The sequence below is a fragment of the Macaca mulatta genome, chromosome 11 (genome assembly GCF_049350105.2).
Source record: "Macaca mulatta isolate MMU2019108-1 chromosome 11, T2T-MMU8v2.0, whole genome shotgun sequence".
Lineage (NCBI taxonomy): Eukaryota > Metazoa > Chordata > Mammalia > Primates > Cercopithecidae > Macaca > Macaca mulatta.
This window is the reverse complement of record NC_133416.1, coordinates 75,249,438-75,272,483: the sequence shown is the minus strand read 5'-3', so window position 1 is coordinate 75,272,483 and position 23,046 is coordinate 75,249,438. Positions and strand designations below refer to the sequence as shown.

Sequence of the window (23,046 nt, the reverse complement as noted above, 5' to 3'; positions counted from 1 at the left end):
CTATGGAATGTAGTTTAAACTGCTCAGCTTGGCACACAGAGATTTATTTCTAGCCCCTTCTCCACCTTCCTATTCCCTCCTTCATTTCAGAATCTTCCTCTCCCTCATCCAATGCTGGCAAACACCACTGGGTGTGGAGTAGTGGGTGTAAGCTCTAGGGAGAAGGCTTGAATTGGAATCCAAGTTATTCCATTACAAGTAGTGTGACCTTTAATACTTTATGTATATTGTCTAAGTTTCAGCTTTATTGTCGGAAAAATAATTGTGTGTTCCTCATAATATTGTGGTACAAATTGATACTTTCACTCAAGAAATATTTATTGGAGTACCTACTATGTGCCTGGTGCTGTTGTAGATCCTTGAGATACCTTACTCAAGCAAAACAGCCAAGGATCCCTGCCCCTGGGGAATTTGAAATTAAGCAAGGGACAGATAAACAATGAACAAAATACATAATATGTAAGTCTATTGCATGGCATTCTCTAAGGTGATTGGTGTCATGGAAAAATAGTTAAAGGAGAGCAGGACAGGGAAATTAGAAGTCCTATGTGTGGCAGGGTGGGAGGGCTAGAGGTTTAAAAGAGTAATTATACATGGCTTCATTGAGGAGATGCCATTTGAGGAAGCACTTGTAAGAAATAAGAGAGGTAGCTATTTGAATTCCAGGCAAAAGGTATATCCTTGCAAAGGCTCTGAAGAGGAGATTTTCCTGGAATGGTAGAAGAACCAGCAGACCAGTGTGCTGCACCCAGAAGATGGAAGAGAAAACCAGCCACACTTGAGAGGAATTCAGGGGAAGCAATGTCCTTAGGGGAGGGCCAGTTTATCTTTTGAGAAGGAGGAAGTTGAGGATATGAAGGATTTGGTTAGTTCTGGGCTGTAAATTCCAGAAGACCCAGTGAGACAAAATAAGAGAGGCTGTCATAAAAGGGAAAGTGCATAGGGATGTGTTGCGAGTCTGAGACTTCTTATGATCACCGACATAAGATAATGGATATAGTGAGATTAGTTCTATCGACTATGGAACACACAGTGGTGGCAAGATTGTGAATGTCAAGGATAGAGAGGGTTAGGCATCTGGGGCTTCCTTCTCAACAATTTCACATAACCCTCCAACAGCAACAGTAGGATTATGTGAAATAGATCCCACAAAGGATCATTTGAGTCTTCGACAACAATCAGGGGTCATTATTTTGATTATTGGGCAATTAAGTGACAGTGGGTGAGATCTGATTCTGAAACTTTTGAATCTTTGATGAAGCAAGACTGAAAGTAAATTGGGTTATTTTTGGCACAACTACAGCTAATATGATCTGCAACTGGTGTCTCCACTCTTGTTCGTATTAAGATTCACTGATGCAGACTTTGATGTATAAACAGATGGAGGGCTACTGTGAAACTGTCTTGCCTGGACTGTATTTCCAGACCATACTTCTGGGGAAGGGATTGGAAATTCCCACCATCAATCATCTTGAGAAGTGATTAATCATACCATGTGGAATGAAGCCCCAGGAGATGAATTTTAGTCTAGGGCTGGATAAAACATTCCCTCTCACTGAGGTTGGTCTCAGTTTGGCCCAGACTGTGAGACATGAAGAGATACAAACTGTATTAGGCGTTGTGATGATAGCAGGGAATGAGACAGGGAGAAGATCCTTTAAGAGAACTTGAGTTGAGACTGGCCTATGCAGTGGTTGTCAATTATTCCCTATCTTGTATGTTTCTTCTCTTATGAACACACCTAGTTTCAGAAGTGTGATGGAGCTTGTAGGAGGGATGGACCATGCTTTAGACTAAGAGACCTTAGGGGAAGCTTCCTCTCTCAATGCCAGCAGGGGCAGGTATCTCCCTAATCTTGTAAGCAGTTGGGGCAGCAGCCTGGGCTTGCAGTGTGAGAGCCCTTATCGTATGATGTCCCACCCTTAGTGACTTTCAGAAATTGCTGGCATATCCTTGCTGGTAGGGCAATTTTTGGCAATTAAAATTTGAGCGTGAAATGTCAATGGATTTTCTTGTTCTTTCTTATCCTGTTCTCTTCATTCTCCTCTTCCTCTCTTCCCATTTGAACAATATTATTCTAAATCAATTAAGCGCATCAGAGTAAGGTAGACATCTGTAATTGCCCACGATGGGCAGCCAAATTCCAGGCACAGTGTGAAGGGAGGAAACCTGGTGTGGAAGGTATCAGAACCTGAGCAGAATGAGGAGAAGGTCCTTGAAGAGGTGAGTGAGCATATTAGTTTCCTATTGCTTTGGTAATAAGTGACAACAAACTTAGTTGCTGAAAAAAACCCCACACGTTTATTATCTTATCATCATGGAGGGCAGAAATCCAAAACTAGGCTCAGTGGGCTAAAATCAAGGCATCGGCAGGGCTTGTTCCTTCTGGAGACTCTAGGAGACAATCTGTTTCCTTGACTTTTTCAACTGCTGGAGGCCACTCTCAATCCTCAGCTAGTGGCCTCTTCCTTTTCAAAAGCCAGCAGAACAGTGTCTTCCAGCCTCTCTCATTCTCTCTGAGTCTGATATTCCCTATTTCCTCTTATAAGGACCCTCATGATTACATTAAGACCACTTGAATAATTCAGGATATTGTCTCCTTCTTAAGATTTTTAACTTAACCACATCTGAGAATTTGTGTGCGTGTGTGTGTGTGTGTGTGTGTGTGTGTGTGTATCATATAAAGCAACAGTCCCAGATTCAGGGGACTAGGATGTGGACATCTTTGGGGGTCCATTATGCAGTCTATCATAGGGCAGCAGCCTGACATGACATGGGTCCTTTGAACCTTAGCCTAGCAAGGAGGTGCCTATGTGAAAGAAAGGCCTGGAGTAGGCTGTCAGAGTCCAGGCAAGGTGAGGAGGACATCTGTGTCCTGGGATGGCCCAGCATGGGTGTTAGAGTGAAGTAAGAATGGCATCTGCATAGGGGAAGACATATTAGTGCAGATGGGAAATTAATTAAGTAATTATATTAAAGATAATGGGAGCCAGTCTACCTCACTATTGAAGGAAGCTACAGTACAGAAAAGGAGAAAATTAGAATAAACCCTATGATATTGAATTAGAATTAGATGTGTCAGTATTACCTTATGCTCTTCAATATATAGAGGTAGATACAGAAATAAATAATAGACAGAAATATTAATTCACCCTAACTCTGTCCATTGAGGGGGCCTGAGAGTAGTTAACATCTCAATAACAGTGAGAACACTGATCACCCATATCTTGACTTCTAAATACCATTCTTTGCTAGAAGGAACCAGAACTCCTTGGAGAACTGGCTGATCCCAGAGCAGGGGTAGTGAAAGTACATGGTGTGCTAGAACAAAAGAAGTATTCAGAGGATGATGGAAACATGTTAAAAGGCACAGAAACCAGCTTGAAGGGACTCCCACTGGTCAAATATGAGAAAATTTGAGCATCAAAATAAATAGTGATAGTGATGTATTATGACCTTTTGAATATAATAGGAAACCAGGAGTATATATTGATATAAATGAACACACCGAAAGTTTATGAGGAATAGTATAGCCACATCATTGCAAAATATCTCCCTATAAAATATTTATTAATTACAAATTGGAAAGGAGTAATTTTATAGTAGAGAAGCTTAGCAGATGCCATCTTAATCAAGGAATAAAAGTGAACATCCTTAGTAATGAGATAAATGAAAAGGGTGTCCTACCTGGTAGGATGCAAGGAAACGAACACAGCATACCTTTTGTGATATCTCTGTGAAAGATGCATAACCTATTCTAGTCATGAGAAAACATACAAATGCAAACTAAGAAGCAATTTACAAAATATCTTGTCTGTAGTCTTCAAAGTATCAAAGTTGTATAAGTAAAGGAAAGACTAAGGACTGAAGAACAGTTTTGTTCTGAAATGAATTATAGAGACATGATAGCTAAATGCAGTGCAAGTTTCTAAACTGAATACTTATGCAGTAGAAATCATTTTTAGAACAACTGGTGAACTTGAATGAGGTCTGAAGATGAGAGAGTAGTGATATATCAATTTAAACTTCCTGATTTTGAGGTTTGTATCATGGTTAAGCAGGACATGTCTTTGTGGGTAGATAATGCACACTAATGTATTCAGAGGTGAAGGGGCATCGGGATAGCCACCTACTCTGAGATGATTCAGGAAATATAAAGCTTTTCCAACTCTTCTGTAAGTTTGCAATTTCTTTCTTTCTTTTAAGACACCCAGGCTAGAGTGTCACCCAGGCTAGAGTGCAGTTGGCACAATCATGGCTCACTGCAACCTCCGCTTCCTGGGTTTCCAAGCCATCCTCCTGCCTCAGCCTCCCAAGTAGCTGGGACCACAGGCATGCACCACCATGCTCAGCTAATTTTTTATTTTTGTACTATTTGTAGAGACGTGGTTTGACTATGTTGCCCAGGCTGGTCTTGAACTTTTGGGCTCAAGTGATTCACCCCCTTAGCCTTCCAAAGTGCTAGGATTTGCAGGGGTACAGCCTACAATATTTTTTCAAAATATAAATATGAAAAAGTCACTGTGAGATTATTTCAGAGTCACAGGCTGGTGAGGTCTAAAATTCTTGATGACTCAGAATTCCCCATATTTAACTTGAAACAAGGTGAAATTTCCAAAAATAATCACACCTATATACTCACCCCATCCCCATGCTCTTCTTGTAATGTGACTTCTTGTAATCCAACTTAAAGTTGAGGGTGTGTTACTCTCCTAAATATTGGGAAAGGGCTTGACTTTGCTTACCAGTGAAGTGAAATGGAAATGCAGTCACATCCTTTGAAGTCTAGGGTACAGTCTCTATCTGGCTTCTTTCCATGTCAAGACTTTTGCCCTCAGAACCCAACATCATGTCGAGATGTTCAGGCTGCATGGGGAAAACCATGTGTGCATATTCTGGCCAAGAGTTCCAGTGAGGCTTCTACTCAACATCAGCACAAATCATCCGATGTGTGCGAGCAAGCCCTTAGATGATTGTAGCTCTAAGCATTTGAATTTTCCAACTGAGGCCTCAGATACCATGCTGCTTGGGATGAAAAAAACCATCGTGGGCTGGGTGCAGTGGCTCACGCCTATAATCCCAGCACTTTGGGAGGCCGAGGCAGGTGAATCACCAGAGGTGAAGAGATCAAGACCATTCTGGCCAACACAGTGAAACCTGGTCTCTATTAAAAATACAAAAATTAGTTGGACATGGTGGCACGTGCCTGTAGTTCCAGCTACTCAGGAGGCTGAGGCAGGAGAATCGCTTGAACCCGTGAGGCGGAGGTTGCGATGAGCTGAGATTGTGCCACTGCACTCCAGCCTGGGTGACAGAGACTCCATCTCAGAAAAAAAAAGGAAAAAAAAAAAAAACCATCATGAGAGACTTCCAATTTTAGCTCCAACATATACAGAGCCTGGAAGTTGTTACTCCAGCCTTCGAAACAAGGAAAAGCTAGACAAACAAAATCGGTGATTTTTTTTTTTTTTAGTTCCATCATAGAACGGAATTTGCAAGACATACTGCCACAATAAAATCTGGAGAGTAGGCAAATCCAGAAATTCACAGCCAAGACCTGCTTACTTGGACCTGAATCCACTGAAGTAATTAACTTGTTAAAACACTTAAATGGTAATTTTGATGAGTTGCTGGAGGCTGAGTGTGGACTAGCATGGGAGTGAGATACACCTGGGGGTTGAACTGTGAAGGACCCTCCATGTTTTCATGAGGGTACCCACAGGAATCCCACCAAGTTCTCATGGTGAAGTTCTGAGAAAGATATCCCTGTGGCTCTGGCATGGGGAGGGGATGAGTAATCCTTGTGAAATATGTCCAGAAACAAAGGTCTGCTCTCCAGGGGGAAAGGCTTTACCAGACTCCTATGAGAGGGCTGTGGGAGAAGGATGTTCCTCTAACTTGAGTCCCTTCTAGTTGTCCTTTTTCACCTAAAGCTATACAAGATGAAACACTTGTGAAGGTCACAGTCCTGAAACACAGGCCCACTAAAATGCTGAGATTTAAAGATTATAAAACACGTCCCTTTCCCCATACTTTACTACATACCACAGGGCTCCAGTAATAACAGTGGATCACAGGTGAAAGAGCTGCAAGGCACAGACTCTCTCTAAGGAGGAGTAATTATGGAAGCACAAAGTAAAGATGGGAGACAAAGGCAAGAATGCCAGAGAACTTGAAGCCTCTGGCACACGGAAAGGTGAGAGAAAACAGCCGGAAGTGATAAAGCAAACATCAAAACCAGACTTGGATATGACATAGAGTTTGAGATTACCAGGTGAGAAATTTAAAATAACTAAAATTAATATGTTAAGGGAAAAAAGTAGACAACATGCAAGAACAGATGGGTAATGTCAGTAGAGAGATGGAAAGTCTAAGAAAAGAATCAAATGGAAATACTATAAATAAAAAACTGTGACAGAAATGAAGATTGTCTTCGATAGGCTCAACAGTAAACACAACGTATCGGTGAGCTTGAAGAGATTCAGTGAGTTTGAAGAGAATCAGTGAGCTTGAAGATAGGTAAATAGAAACTTCCCAAACTAAAACGCAGAGAGAAAAAATGAAGAACAAGCAAACAAACAGAATAGAACAACACACACAAAAAAGAATATCTAAGAACTGGGGAGGGGGCAATAGGTTTTTAAATTTTTTCTTTTTGGCAATTTCAAAATATGTAGTATAACAACCGATCCTCAAAGAATACTGAGCAGAACAAATTGCCATAAAACTACCCCTAAGAATATGCTATGGTTTGTAAGAAGTTCAGGTGTTGTAAACTAATCCCCAACACAACAGTGTTGAGACATGGGACCTTCAGGAGGTGATTAGGTCGTGAGGGCTGTGCCCTCATGAATGGATTAATGTCATTATTGAGAATGGGTTACTTATCCTGAGTGGGTTTCCTTTTAGAATAAATTCAGCTTCCTTTTCCTCGTCCTCTGAACCTTTCTCTCTCAAGCTCTATTACTCTCTCTCATCCATGTGATGCCTTTTGCCGTGTTGTGAGGCAGCAAGAAGGTCTTCACCAGGTGCATCCCCTTGGCCTTAGATTTCCCAGCCTCCAGAACTGTGAGACAAATTAATGTCTGCTCATTATAGGTTACTCAGTCTCAGGTATTCTGTAATAGCAGCACAAAATGGTCTAAGACAGAATATTATATTCAAATGGCAGAAAAACACAGAGAAAATCTTGAAAGAGTCAAAGGAAAAAAAAACCCACTTTACCTGTGGAAGAGCAAAAAATTACAACAAGCTTATTTTCAGAAGATATGTATATTAGTTTCCCATTGCTGTTGTAACAAATTCACAAACTTGGTGGCTTAAACAACACAAATTTGTTATTTTCCAGTTCTGGATGTCATAAGTGCAAAATCAGTCTCAGTGACTAAAATTAAGGTGTAGGGAAACTCTGTGTTCCTTCTGGAGGCTCTAAGAAGAGAATCTGTTTCCTTATCTTTTTTAATTTCTAGAGGCTGCCTGCATTACTTGGCTCACAGTCTGCTTCCTCCTTGTCAGCTGAGTCCTTCTCATGCTGCCATCTCTCTGGTTCTCTCTCTCTGCCTATATTACCCATTTATAAGAACCTTTGCTTTCATATTTGTTTTTTTTTTAAATTTATTTATTATTATTATACTTTAAGTTGTAGGGTACATGTGCATAACGTGCAGGTTTGTTACATATGTATACTTGTGCCATGTTGCTGTGCTGCACCCATCAACTCGTCATTTACATCAGGTATAACTCCCAATGCAATCCCTCCCCCCTCCCCCCTCCCCCCTCCCCATGATAGGCCCCGGTGTGTGATGTTCATATTTGTTTACCTAGATAATCTAGGATAATCTCCTCATCCGGAGGTCGGGTGATTACCAAACTTAATTTCATCTTCAACCTCAATTCTTTTCCATTTAACCTAACATATTCGAAGAAGAAAACAGAAGGTAAACAGATTGGAAAAGAAGAAATTAAACTGTTCACAGTGACATAATTGTCTATGCAGGAAATCTCAAGGAATTGACAAAAAGTTATTGGAACTAATAGGTGAGTGTTGCAAGGTGACAGGATGCAAGGTGAATACACAAAAGTTAATTGCTTTGCAATATACCAGCACTGAACAATTAAAATTTGAAGTTAAAAACATCATTTACAATAGCACTCAAAACATGGAATAGGTATAAATCTAACAAAATATGTACATGACCTCTATGTGGTAAATTACAATGCACTGATGAAAAACATCAAAGAAGATCTAGGTAAATGGAGAAATAGTCCATGTTCATGGATCGGAAGATTCCATATCATTAAGATGTTGTTTCTTATTAGCTTAATCTATAGATTCAACAAAATCCCAGCAAGTATTTTGTAGATACCAACAAATTTTGAAATTTATGTGGAAAGGGAAAAAACAGAATAGCTAACCCTATACTGAAGAAGAAGAAATTTGGAGGACTCATGATATTTAACTTGAAAACCTACTATAAGGCACAGTAATTAGTACAAAATGGTATTGGTGAAAGAATAGACATAAATCAGTAGAACTGAACAGAGAGCCCAGAAATAGACTCACACAAATATAGCCCACTGAGTTTCGACAGAGTAAAGGTAATTCAATAGAGACAGCATAGGTTGTTCAACAAATGTTGCTGGAACAATTGGATGCACATATGCAAAAAAAAAATCCTAGACAAAACTCATGGCATTAATACTGTACAAATGAAAAACTAGTCAAAAAATTTAGATCAAACACCAAGGACTTATTATTATTTTTGATTCCTTGCATTGCTGTTATTTACTAATTGTATGGAACTCTTTTTGGGATGCTAGAACACTAGAAGACTTATACTTGTGCATTCTTTCATGTTCTTTGGGAGGAAGATTGTGACCGATGCTGACAAGATGAACTGTCTGAATGGAAGCTGACTTGGCAGCCAATTCCAGGAAGGATAATACTGTGATTTTCATTTTTGTTTGAAATGACAATAAGTAATTGTGGGACTTCAAAACTAGAAAAAAAATGGATTATAAACTCATCTGTGAGAAAGGAGAAAAGAAACCTTGTTATATTGGAAATATCAATATGGAATTGACTTAAAAAAAAAGGTAGGTACTTATTGTACTTTCAGTACAAGGGTCACTTATTTGAGATCACTCTGTTCTGTCCTGAACACTAAGGTAAAAACGATTCGTTGTGTACTTTTATGCTTAGATTTGGATTTCTTTGCTAAAGAAACCAAGGTCTCCTTGAAGAGATGTTGATATCACATCTGGGATGGAAAAGTTCAAGTTGAGCTCAGGATATCTTGTGGCCTGTTATTTGTCACCTGATATTTTATTGATATTACCATCTTTCTTGCCACGGTTATGCAAGTAGCTTTATGCTGCCTCATTTATTGAGTAGTTGGTATTATGCTAGGCTCTGCTAGGCCCTTTATTTGTTATTATTATATTGTTAAAATCATAGTATGTGGTCTGTGCCAGGCTCAGCACTAGGCCCTGTTGACTTGCCTAAAAAAAAAAAAAAAAAAAAAAAAAAGCACCTGTTGATCAATCAAAGCTGTGTATTAAGCCTACTGCAGTAAGGGAGAGAAACCTTGACAAAGTCTTTCTAGGTCTCAGAACCTAGCGGTTCAGAGGAGGTCAGAAGGATATTTATAGGGCTTGGGGCTACGGGATCAAGTGGTTTGAGAAGAGTCTTTCAGTAAAGGGAGACTGCGATTGCGGAATCTGTGGTATGTTGACTTAGATCTAGTGGAAATGTAAGGCATTCTTATATGTCAAGAAATTCATGTCGGATAAATAATTTTTTGATAATTGTTTACTCAGGGGAACAATCTGTTGTCCTGAGAAGGAGGTTGTTTGTCCAGTTAAGCAAACTATTTGTTCAGATAAATTGATTTTCCATACTTTTCTGAAGCAAGCAGTGAAATTATTTACTGGTTTATTTAAGTCACCTTGACCAAGGTGGTATTCAGCTTCAGTTCTGCTAGTTAAGCCATGTGGACACAGGTGGTCATAGTTCTCACCATGACCCATTTGTCAGTCTCCTTTGTGACCTCTGACTCCTGGGTTGATGTCTGAGGTCTGTTTTTGATACGTTCTTATCAAGACATAGAGCTTAACTCCTCAAAATAACATACTCACACCAAAGCATTAATACTCAGCAATTCAGAATACTTTCTGAAGGTGTCAGAGGGTTTTTCAGGGAAGAACGATTGTCAGTATTCCAGAGATTTTCTTTTTCCAAAGGTCTACCTCAGCTGCGCCATCATGGAGAGGGGAGATTTTTCTCTTTCCTCTACACAGTACCAATTTCTTTTCCTTTCCAGAATTTTCTTCCAGGAACTTCCGATTCTTCACTCTTATTATCCAGAGTAGCTTCCTCTCTTCCTTTGAAGATTTGACTGGAATGGAATTCGTTCCCTGGGGCTCAGTTTCCAGTATAAGTTTATCAAATCATTTCCCACAAAGCCAGGCTTCCCCACACAAAACCCTTGCTACTAGAAAGAATACTTTTTTTTTTTTTTAGTTTATTAGCTTTCACATTTTTCATGATAATTTTATGTGTTATTATCACATAGTTACACTAAATGGATAATTGATTGAAAGAATTAGAGAGGGTTGAGAAATCTTGATTTGTCTGTAATGTAATCAGCATCTGAGTGCTCTGGGAGAAAATACAAGGCCGGAAGTGTCTTATCCTTTTCTGTTTACCTAAAATGAGAATCTGGCTGCTCCATGACAGGGCTTCTTTTGGGCAGATGGTGATGAAAGATCAAAGGTGAAAGTGCCATCACCATCTGAGCTGCATTTTATACGCATTCTATTTAATCTTCACAACAATCTTATCAATGAGGCTTGGAAACTATAAATAACATTCCTAAAGTTTTGCAGCTAAAGAGATCTGAGTCTAACTGAACCCTGAACAAGAGTTGTTAAGTACAGCATATGCTCACTAGTTGCTCATTAGTATAATTTTATAGTAGCCTATTACACATCCTTGGGGGTGGCCATACCCAAGCTTCTTTTTTTCCTTGGAAAGCAATAGTTTATTTTTATACTTCTGCAAATATTAACTCAGTGATTACAACAAACATTGAGCAATCTCCAATGCTGTTTATCTGGAGGACGGTCTGAGGGGTCACAATGAATTATTTCTTCTTGAAGCTTTTCCTTTTCCTAAATCTCATAATGACTCTTGGCCATATTTCTGTCTTCTCAATGACTGTGGCTTCTACTCAAACAAGATCCTTTCTGAGGAGTGGCTTGCCAAGCAGCATGAAGTCGTCTGCCCCAACCAGTAGGACCTTCTCCAGTAGAATTCTCTCTCCACATGCAAGGTCTAGTTCATTTCCAATTAAGATAAGATCTTCAGAGGCCACCTTCAACTGGTGGCTGGCAAAATGCACCATGGGAAAAAGCCTGCCATACTGCCCCGTGGCAATGTAAAGTTACATCAGAGAATCATTGACATCTTGGTTACAGCCACCCCCAAGGATGTGTAATAGGTTAGTGTAAAATTATACTCATGAGTAACTAGTGAGCACGTGCTGTACTTGTCTGGGTTTCAGTTAGACTTAGATCTCTTTAGCTGTGAAACTTTAGGAATGTTATTTATAGTCTCCAAGCCTTATTTATAAGAATGTTGGTAAAGATTAAATAAAATGCATATAAAATGCTTGGAAGAGAGACAATGCTCTGTAAATGCCTATTATTATTATTGTGATTTTTGTTGAATAAATCAATGAATCATTGTCACTAGCTTCGTCATTCTGGCAAGTTCTGTTCAGTTTTTCTGGGTCTGAAAAATTTTCCATTTCTAGAAGCACTGAGAGAGGAAGCAAGTTGCAAAAGAAGTCAGTAAGTCAGAATCCCTTGATTATGTTTAGTTTAACTGTGTTTTCTTTGGCATGGTGCACTGTTACTTAGGCTCCAGTGTAGATTTTGTGAGGCCTTACATCTTAGGAATATCAGGGCGATGATCTGAGGTGCATAGGGCTTGCAAAACTGACCTAGCCTCAGGGATTTGGTCACAAAAGGGCAGAGCACCCTGGCGGTTGGTGAGAGACTGTGGTGTGGCAGTTTTGAGGAGAAAGGGTGGGAGCATCTAGACTGTGATCCAAATCTTGGAGACAGGGGTGGTGTGTGTGATTTTGCGGAATCCATCTATAAAAGACGAGACCACCACTGGTGAGTGGAGTCCCCATGGCGGCATCTAGTCCTTTTGAGCAAGCACTGACACAAGGGCGATGAGGATCTGGGTACTGACCAGTATACCTGATCAAATGCACTGAAACAGCTTGAGAAGAGGAAGGGGCAGGAAGTTCTGGGGCTCGAGAGGTCCAAACAGCATCAGACTCTTCTCTGTTGCATCAGGTCCCTGCTAAACTGCGGTGGATGTAAACTGATATGACTTGCTATGGATCCTGCCCATATCATCAGTATTTGCTCAGGACCTGGGGAAAACGGGTTTGAGCAGGCTGAGACTGCAACCATAGAGAGCTGGGAAAATAAAATATAGGGGCCTGATGATATGCTTTAGATAGGAAAAGATATACAAATTGTGAAAAGGTTTGTAAGAAGTCCAAATGAATCAGTGCTCATGTTTGGATAAACACTCTATTTGATTGAGGTTATGATTTTTAGAGGGCAATTGCTTTTCAGAAATACCAAGTCGTTTTGGAGATCTGACACTGTCACTCACCAGCTATGTGACTTTGACTAACTCAGGATCAAATGACATAATATTTGTGACTTTGAATGGCAAAGTTCTATGCAAATGTGAGCTATGACACTAATGTAGTTTCTGGAAGGAGCCTTGTAATATTCCGGGTGCCAGATTCATGAATTGTAGGAGATAATGAAATGTAGTAGATTTTTCTATTTCTTAAACTTCTCTGATGTGTAAATAATCAATTAAGATCTAATTTCATGAATTTAAATCTTGTTAGTGCTTATTCTCAAATACTGCCTTCAGAAGGATTTTGTGGTTCATCTTAAGAATTTGTAGTGGGATTGTTTTGAATTTTTAACTCAGTTTTTCCTCTGTATTTGTTTGATCTTGGACCATCCCTCCCATTGAAATAGGCCATTCTGTGCTAGTTGTCAAGAACTGATGTAACAATGGAAAATGGAGAAAAACTAGGTCTCCACTTTCAAAGGCCTAGGATGTTAAAAAATAAAAAAGACTTATGATGTAGACAAACAATTTAAGAGAAAGCATCCTGAGCTAGAGGAGCAAGTTCTACCCCAACCCTCAGATTAATCAAGAACTCCTCTGGCCAAAAATATTAGGGGAAATTGGAAATGAGGTGATGGGGGAGGAGAAATTGGGGAGCTCTCGGGTCACAAAGCTGGAACGGAGACAATCATATGTCCCATAATGGAGTCCCTACCTGGAGGTCAACCAGCTTCTACTTGAGCAAAGTAACCCATGCATCACCTAGACTGACACAAAGAGCATTATTCTAAGGGACATGTGCTTCCATTTTCACCAGAAGATTCTGGGAAACCAACTCTATTTCAGGCTGGAAAAATCTGTTATTATTTCACCAAACACTAGTATATTATTTTGTTTTGTTTTTCTGTTTACATTTTAACAAATATAGTTGATACTCTTCTTATTCATTTACAGGTAGTAAAGAAAGGGAGACAAATTTAGGTTGGTGGAGGAAGACAAATGAATCTTTGCATCTCATAAGATCTTACCTTGTGATTTAGAAAGAAGTACAAAGTGGAAAGAATGTCCCTGGAACCTCACAAAAGTATACTCTGTGTATCCCACAGAATGGCATATACAGACAGTGGCTCAAAATTACCTTAACACAATTATGAATTTTACATGAAGTTTCAAGGAATTTATTCTGATTTACCAAGAATATTTCTTTCCAGGTGAAAATAACATCAGTAATTAGTTACTGAGTGTTGCTAAGAGCTTTCTGGTGTCCAACATGATTTTTCAGTACTTTAGGTGGAGAATTATCTTAGATGTTGTAGTGAGGTCTCCAGAGCCCCCTGCCTGTGCCCCATGTGGATGTGGCAATAAAAAAAATGCACTTGCTCTTTAACCATACAAAAAAGTGATATTAATGATTCATGTCAAATGAACACTGAAATTTTTACCAGTTCATGTAATTTATACATACTGCTTTGGGTGCACCAAGACTTTAATTAGTATAGATAGGAAAAAAGAGGATAGCAAACAATAGCAAAATTATGGCTAGGAATATGATTATGCCCGATAGACGGTTTTATGGGCTGGAGTATGTTCTTGGTGGAATCCAACAGCAATGTTGATAAATCTGTCTCCTGTCATTGCATCCTGCTTGGAGACACCCACTAGCAGATGTTCAGATTCACCAAGGATTATTTGCACATCATTAGTGTTTAGGAAGGTGATCTAGCTGCTCTCTAAGAAGCACTAATTATCGACATATTCATTGGGGCTTATGCCACCTCAGCATGTTAATGCATTACTTCTGGGTCTTTACATTATGCTAATCCTATTTGCTACTCAGGTTTCCTGAGGACTTTGCATAAGCCACTAGAAAACTTTTTAAAATTAAGACATTGGCATCCATTAGTGAGCTAATAGAGACCCAACAAATGAATGACCTATAATTTAGGCCTTCAGGTGCAGGGAAAAGGAGCCAATATTGTGTGTCACAGAACACTTTTTGAAAAAATGCTAAGCACATACACTGTAGTGTTTCATGGTTGTGTGGGTGGTTCTCCTTTATCTTAGACTGGTGACGTGAGAGTTGTCTTTATTTTTGAAGAGCAGATGACATGAAATAAACAAAGAAGTAGCAGCAGAATAAGTTTCAAACAGGGGAAAGTGTAGTACGCTGAGTGAAGGGAAAGCAAACTTTTTTGTCCCTGAGCTGGGGGTACACAACCAGGCGTGTACCCCATGGGAGGAGCAAGAACAGGACCAATCAATTCAATGGAACTATCTCACCAGTCACTAACATAGCAATTGCCCAATTCAGTTTACTCACAATGTTTGGTCATTAGGGTATGTGTGGGTAAGCAAATTTCCACTTTTATTCCTCTTTTTCAACCTCATGTGATTTTACAGCAAGGGTACTTGACCACAGAGACAGAATCTGTTTAACTACCTTGACACCATGCTGCTTCCAATAACTCAGGATATGTTTTTTTCCTTTGTAAGCTATTCGAAGACCAGGTCGAGGTACATTAAGTCCTGGTTAAACCATAGATTCAGTTTTTGTCCTAATGCATATGGGCTCATGAAAATAATTCACCTTCAAACCTATTATTTATTCAGTGCTAAAATCCTACAGGTAATAAAGAAAGGGAGAAAAATTTAAGTTGGTGGAGGAAAACAAATGAATCTTTGCGTCTCATAAGATCTTACCTTGTGATTTAAAAAGAAGTACAAAGTGGAAAGAATGTCCCTGGAGCCTCACAAAGGTATACTCTGCGTATCCCACAGAATGGCATACACAGTGGCTCAAAATTACCTTAACACAGTTATGAATTTTACATGAAGTTTCAAGGAACTTATTCTGATTTACCAAGAATATTTCTTTCCAGGTGAAAATAACATCAGTAATTAGTTACTGAGTGTTGCTAAGAGCTTTCTGGTGTCCAACATGATTTTTCAGTACTTTAGGTGGAGAATTATCTTAGATGTTGTAGTGAGGTCTCCAGAGCCCCCTGCCTGTGCCCTATGGGGATGTGAACAATCGAGAAAAATTGAGGGAGGAATATTGTCTGCATATGTTGAACCAAAATGATTAATTCTAGGGAAGAGATTTTCAAGTAGGTAGGGAAGATGAAGCCTCCCCGTTAACCTCCATTATACTTTGCCAGATGGGGATAAATACAGTACCTATAGGGCCACTGTATAAATTAAGATAAATTATGTGTGTAAGTTGCATGAGACATGGGGCAATTCTTCATTGCACAAAACTGTCTCATGCATTGCAGGAGTTCTAACCTCGTTGGCTTCTCCACCCACAATATTCCAGTAGAACCTCTGAAATTATTGTGACAATCAAAGTTGCTCACAGTACATTTCCAAAATTACCTGGGGGTGAGGGGAGATGAATATCACCCACTCAGCCCTATGACCATTGGACTAATTGAATTTTATGGAACTTTCCAGGTCTGTGCATGCATGAAGCCATAACTTTGCAGCCTTGCTCTTCTCTGGTTTCTAATCAATGGTATATGATTAATCTTCCAAGGAGTTTGACAAGACCATTTCAAATATTATCAAATTAATATTTTTCTCTCATTGAGGGTACTATGTACAAGGCACTGAAAACACTGGTGTAATAAGAATCATGAATATGAGTAACTGATCTTGGGTGGGTTAGGGGCACCAGGAATTCTGGGTAATTGGGGTTTAGCTATTTTTGTTTTTAATCAGTAACTTTAGGGACTATCACTAGAGTAGAAAATGCTGAGTAACTGGAAAATGACATGTTGGAAACTCTGGCTCAGGAGTTAGGAAATCCCCACCGTCAGTTTCCTTAGGGTAATATACTGGGTTGAATTGGATGTAACTGAAGGGGCCAGACCTCATAGCCATATTAGTCTGCAAATGTGACCATGTCTAGAAGACAGCAGGACAATATAACACCAGCCAATTTAAGGAATAGCATCAGTGAAGACAGTTTGTCATAATGTAGTTAAAATCGATTATTGTTTCCCTGAGTTCTTTCTCTACTTTAATTCCTGACTCAGGGTTACCAGAGGTAAGTCAGAAAACACATACTCAGAGGACACAGCAACCAAGAAGGACACACCATGAATTACTGAACAAGCACCCCCCAAAAATGTCTATATGACTTCCAAACAGTGGTCCTAACATCTGAGACTTTGCATCTTTCCAAAGACATCAAGTTATTAGATTCTTAACTGATGTGCATGTCAGACAGGAATGAACTGCTCATTTTATTCTGGTTTATTCTGGTTTGTTCTTTGTTTAAATGTCATTTTTCATCTTTTATTGATACGTTTTGTGGCTACTGCTACTACAGCTGCTGCTATTTCATGCCCATGGCCCATGAGCTCAGGTTGGAAGACATGAAAAAAGCTAGGCAAGGTATGAAACTTAGAAAAATTGTTGCCGGCCAGTTTCTACCATTTGGAGTAATGGGACATGTGACCCAAAATTCCTCCTGCAGTGGGAAGAGGAGAAAATAGGGGTTTGAAGATTTCAGGGTATAGTTGGGAAGGGATTATTTGAAGGGACTCCATTTCTGAAGTGAAAAGAGACTCAGTTGGGAAACAAGGTTCTACTCTTATGAGATTTTTTTTTTCCTGACAAATATCTTAAAGGTCACATACTAATAGTATAAGAATGTTTTTAACCACACAAGTTTCAGTAAAATCAAAATCAAATGCTACTAAGGAAACCAGTCTTTTTATTTTGAACACCAGGTTAGCAAATAAGGAACAGTATACCTATGGGGCTGCATGGCTTGAAGATCTCAATGGTACAACAAGCAGTGCCAGGGAAACCACAGACTGGGTTTTCTACCCTAAAATGTGGAAACATATTTATTTTCATCTTTTTCCTGTCTCAAAGACTAGACCAGAATGTTGGTGTTAAAAACTGATTTGCACACTGCTCACCAAAACAGTTACATCCCAAATGCAAAACATGAAGACTCTTGCTCTTAGCAACATAGGGACTTCAGCCATGTCCAGAGGAAGCAGTTTCCTAATTATGCTGACAAGGAGGGCTAGACATTTGCTTTCTGCTTCTTATTAGAGACAGTCAGTGGGAAAGTGGTAGACTTTAAAGAGATGACAGGAAACGGCTTCTCAGAAGTGAAATGAGAGGCCATTTCTACATTGATTAGATGGGAGTGGAAGGGGAGACAGGAAAGCAGGCTGGTGGAAGATTCAAAAAGAAGTAAAGGAGGGCTAAAGGTGCTTCCCTGGACTGTTGTAGGCAGGGCCCAGGGAAGTGCGACTGGGTGAGGGAGATTGCTTCCCAGCTCTGAGAAAGACTTGGCCATTCCTGGGAGCAAGTTGGATTTTCTGCAAAGGCTCTATGAAAGGGAGATTCTAAGTGTGTCTCCCACCCCCTCCTCTCTCTCAACCCGTCACCCCCAGAGTTTTGGTTTGGAAGAATAAAGAAGGCAATACAAATTACTAAAAGTCTTTAGCACAGTGCCTGGCACAAAATTAGCGCTCATAATGAAAACCATTATTTTATCATTATCGTTGTTCATTTTGGTGGAGTGTTTTATTCCTAGCCCATTGGTGGGGAACAAAGTAGCTTCTTAATTAGCATTTGTTAATTGGATAATTGATTAGAGTAGTCACAGTGGTAATAATAGTAGTGAACATTGATTTTGGATTTACTATGTGTGGACTTACTACAGTAAATATGCTGAACTCTTTATATGTAGCTCTGTAAGTGGGACATCGGTACTATTCTCTTTTCACAGATGAGGAAACTGAGACCCCAGATCATTGAGGTAGTAAATGGCAGAGCCAGGGCTCAAACCCAGGCAGACACTCCCTCTCTACCAGGGCACCTCCCCTGAGAAAATGAGACAGTAGCCAGGAACTGGAGGATTCTGACACCTGCTGGAGGGTTCCTTCTGTGTAGCAAATCTTGGGAATACATGTGAGGAAGAGGAGATGGGTTTCTCTGGTGTAGCAGAGAAGTCCTTAGCCCAGACAGGAGCTGCAGCAAAGAGGGTCTGCAGGGGCAGGGGCAGAGGCAGAGCCAGCTCATTGATTCTGCTAGACTGTGGCCTCCACGCAACCTCCTCACCTTTCCCTCACTCCTGAAGCCTACGGCTTCCTGGAAGTGCCCCTGAAGTGATGAGAGAAAGCATCCTGGCCAGATGTTGCGGCAACCATAGCAGTAGGAAAGTGATCACCGTAATTCTAAGAGGAAAAACGGTCACGAGTCTCAAGCTGGGCTTCATAGGCCTGGCCACAGAGAACCTCAGAGGAAGGTCAAACCTAGGTGAGAAAGAGTCTTGGATAAATTTGCAAAGTAAGAAGTCCATATCCTGTGCCCACTCCCTTCCTTTTGTGATTCTCCCTTCTCATATTCCTACCTATTCTGGACCTCAAAGCTCTTTGTCTATTCTGGACCCCTCAATGTCATGGTTCACTTAGGCCCGCCTTTCTCTGTCCAAAAGCCTTGAGCCCAGAATGCACCCTACTTTTTCCTCCCATCACACGTTTCACTTGTTCTGTGACTCTACCCTCCTGGCTGACCCAGCTGGAAGAAATTTGATAGGCTAATTTGACCTAAGGAGCCAGATTGGATGCAGATCTTTGAGTGACTTATCCTGGGGATGTTGACGTTTTCAATAAATATTCCTGAAATGTCAATGACTTGATTCTGAAATAATCAAGTTTCCAGGGGGAAGCTTCAGGCTCTGTGGCAGGGTTGGAGGGATTTTGGGGCACCCTGTAAGCTGCAGGGGATTACTGATCAGTCTGCATATATGAGAAAAAGCTGAGCATTCTCTACTGGCAGCATTTTAAATGAGATGCATGGTGTGTAATGCATTTTATTTCATGCTATCTTAAGTTATTCTCTAACTGTTTTATGTGTGTATTCTGTCTATCAAATGGATGATCAGTTTTTAGGACAGGAACAAATCCTCATGCATTTCATGTACCATATAATGTGTAGGAAAGATACTCAACAAACAAGTGTCCATTTGTGTATTCAAGAGGGAGCACAGTGGACACTCTAGGATGATTCATTTTAGGATTTAAAAAAATCTTAATGACAGGATTCGTTTAGGGGGAAAAAATCAGAAAATGCCTATAGCCCAAGCAGTCTTACTACAAAGAGGTAACCATTAGGGAACTTCTGCAGATTCAGGTTTAATTAAATTCAGTAACTGCCACTATCATTCCACAACCAGATTTAGGCTTGTAAGAAAGTAAACTAGGGTGACATCACCAAGATAGCAGAGTGGGAGATACCAGCCTTCATCCCCCCTGCCCCCCCGCCCCCCCACAAAACAATAGAGACAACTATCTACAAACCAAAATACAGACCTCAAGTGCTCATCAAATAATCTGCAGCAATGTGGTGGAGCAAAAAATATGGAGTATATCTATCCACATAGTAAGCATTGCCGGTGATATTGGCCTATGTGTGACTCCAGAAGACAGCCAGTAACAAAGAAAAAGGCAGAGGCTATCTATATCAGCCACTCTACAGAAGCCACCATGGTCAGAGCAGCCTGCTCTGCACAGGACACCAGTATCTCTTGCCACTGAGGCAACCAACAGCCATTTCCCCTGGTTAGCTCTGGAGAAGGAAACATGGTTTACACCCTCCCCTTCACCCATCAGGAAGCAGCTGCCGTGGAGCTGCTTTGGGAAAGGAGCAGCCGTGTCTTCCAACTTTGTGTGGGCCCTAACCCCCAAGCTGTGGCTCCCCTGAGAATGCCTTCACTCCTGACTCAAGCTCTGTGACTGCTTTGTGCCTGCCCACATATCAGACCCTGGAGGCATCACCATAGTGAATTAATTTTCACTTTGGGCCCTGGAGCCAAGTTCTTCCTGCCTATGCCCATGCTCTCAGTGCTGACTCAGCCACTGTAGAGAACTAGGCTATATACCAGAGCCACTTTAACTCTGCATACTCCTGTGCTCACATTCTCAGTTTCCCAGCTACTTTAAAGCATCTGTACCTTACATACTGTTACCACCAGAGCAGTGGGATGCCTATGTTCCAGGCACCAATGCCATTACTTCTGTAGATCCTGGAGCTGTTATTCTTCCATATGTGCCTATGTTCCAGGCCTCAGCTCCATGGATGATCCACTTATCAGTCATTGGTAGCATGACCACTGTGAGAGGGTACACAAGCCAGACCCAGAGCCAACAGGGATGCCTCAGCCACAACATCCCCAGTGGGAGAAAAATACCAGGAGTTTCTTAGCAGCCATTGCCACTGAGGACCCCACTGCAGACATTCAGAGCATTGGCTGCTCAGGATCCCTGCAATTTTTGTCAACACCAACCTCAGCTGACAAAGCTGCACAGAGACTACACAGCCGCACCTTCACTTGTGCCAGAATTAACATACCCCACCCAGCAAGTGCCCTCAGACTATCCCCTACCACTGGAGAAGGTCTACCTGCAGCAAAACTATCATGTAAAGTCTGAAAGGGATGTCTACTTGACAAATGTGTAGACATCACCATGAGACAAAAAACATAAAAAACACTACCAAAAGAACACAATAACCCCAAAGAAATTAAAATATGCAAACTGCATTACAAAGAATTCAAAATGACTGTTTAAAGGAAGTTGAGTGAACTTCAAGAAAATACAGAAAATAATTCAATGAAATTAGGAAAACAATAAATGACCAAAATTATAAATGTAAGAGAGAGATTGAAACTACAAGAAAAAAAAAAATCAAACAAATTCTGGAGCTGAAAAATATAGTGAATGAAATAAAAAATGCAGCAAAGAGTGTCAACAACAGAATTAATCAAGGAGAGCAAGATGGTGGAATAGAAACCTCCATAGATTGTCCCCTCTGCAAGGACATCAATTTAACAACTATCTATACAAAAAATCACTTTCATAAACACCAAAACTTAGGTGAGTACTCACAATACCTGGTTTTAACTTTATATCACTAAAAGAGGTGCTAGGATGGTAGGAAAAGCAGTCTTGAATCACCAAAGCCACTCTTGCCCAATCCCCAAGCAGGGATGGCATGGTGCAGAGAGGCTTTCAGTGCCCTGGAGAGAGGAAGATCATAGCATTTGTGAGGCATTGAACACAGTGCTGCCCTGTTACAACAGAAAACAAAACTGGGCCAAATTCAACTGACACACACCCACAGAGGGAGCATTCAAAGCAGCTCTAGCCAGAGGGAAATCACAGATCCCAGTGGTCTAAACTTGAGCTCCTACAATCCTTGCTAATGGGCTAAAGTGCTCTGCGGCTCTAAACAAGCTTGAAAGACAGTCTAGGCCACAAGGACTGCAACTCCTAGTCAAATTCTAGTGCCAAATTGGGTCCAGAGACAGTGGACTGGGTGGGGGGCACACAATCTACTGAGACACCATGTTAGCATCACCCCTCTTTTAACACCAGGCTGCACAGCTCATGGCTCCAAAAGTGACCTTTTCCCTTCACTTGAGGAGAGGAGAGGGAAGAGTGGGGAGGACTTTGCTTTCATCTTGGATACCAGCTCAACCACAGTAGAACAGGGCACTGGTCTGAGTCATGAGGCTCCCTTTCTAGGCCCTAGTTCCAAGATGGCATTTCTAGATACACCCTGGCCAAAAGAGAATCTGCAGCCTTGAAAGGAAGAACCCAGTCCTGGCAGGATTTACCATTTGCTAACTGAAGAGCCCTTGGGCCCTGAATAACCAGCAGTGATATCTAGGTACTACACCAAGGGCCTTGGGTGAGCCTCTGAGACTTGTTAGTCTCAGGCGAGTTTCAGCACCTTCCCAGATATAGTGGTTATGGGGCAAGACTCCTTCCTGTTGAGAAAAGTGGAGGGAAAACAAAGGGGATTTTGTCTCACACCTTAGGTATCAGCTCAGCCACAGGGGGTTAGAGTACCAAGCAGACCCTTTGGCTCCCCAATTCCAAGACTCGGCTCTTGGACTACATTTCTTGACCTGCCCTGGGCCAGTGGGGAGCCCACTTCCCTGAAGGAGAAGTCCCAGGCCAAGCAGCATTTCCCACAAGCTGACCAGAGAAACCTCAGGCCAGAAAAGAATATCAGTGGTAGCCTGGCAGTATTCCCTTGGGTCTGGGGTGTTGGTGGTCATGAGGTGAGGCTTCTCTGCCTTTAGAAAGGGGATGGAAGAGTGGGAAGGACTACATCTTATGATTCAAGAGCCATTTTAGCCACAGTGCAATAGAATACCAGGCAGACATCTAAGATTTTTACTCTAGCTCCTGGTTCCTGGACAGCACCTCCGGACATGCCCAGGGCCTGGGGAGCTTGCCACCCTGAAGGAAGGACACAGGCCTAGCTGGCTTTGCTACCTGCTGATTGTAGAGCCCCAGGGCCTTGAGCAAGTATAGGCTGTAGCCAGGGAGTGGTTA

The 23,046-nt window shown here is 41.0% G+C and overlaps 1 pseudogene; it reads right to left on the bottom strand.

Moving 5' to 3' along the window:
• Positions 1–11,077: 11,077 nt before the first annotated feature.
• Positions 11,078–11,438, bottom strand: LOC107000908 (large ribosomal subunit protein bL21m pseudogene; annotated as a pseudogene).
• Positions 11,439–23,046: the final 11,608 nt, after the last annotated feature.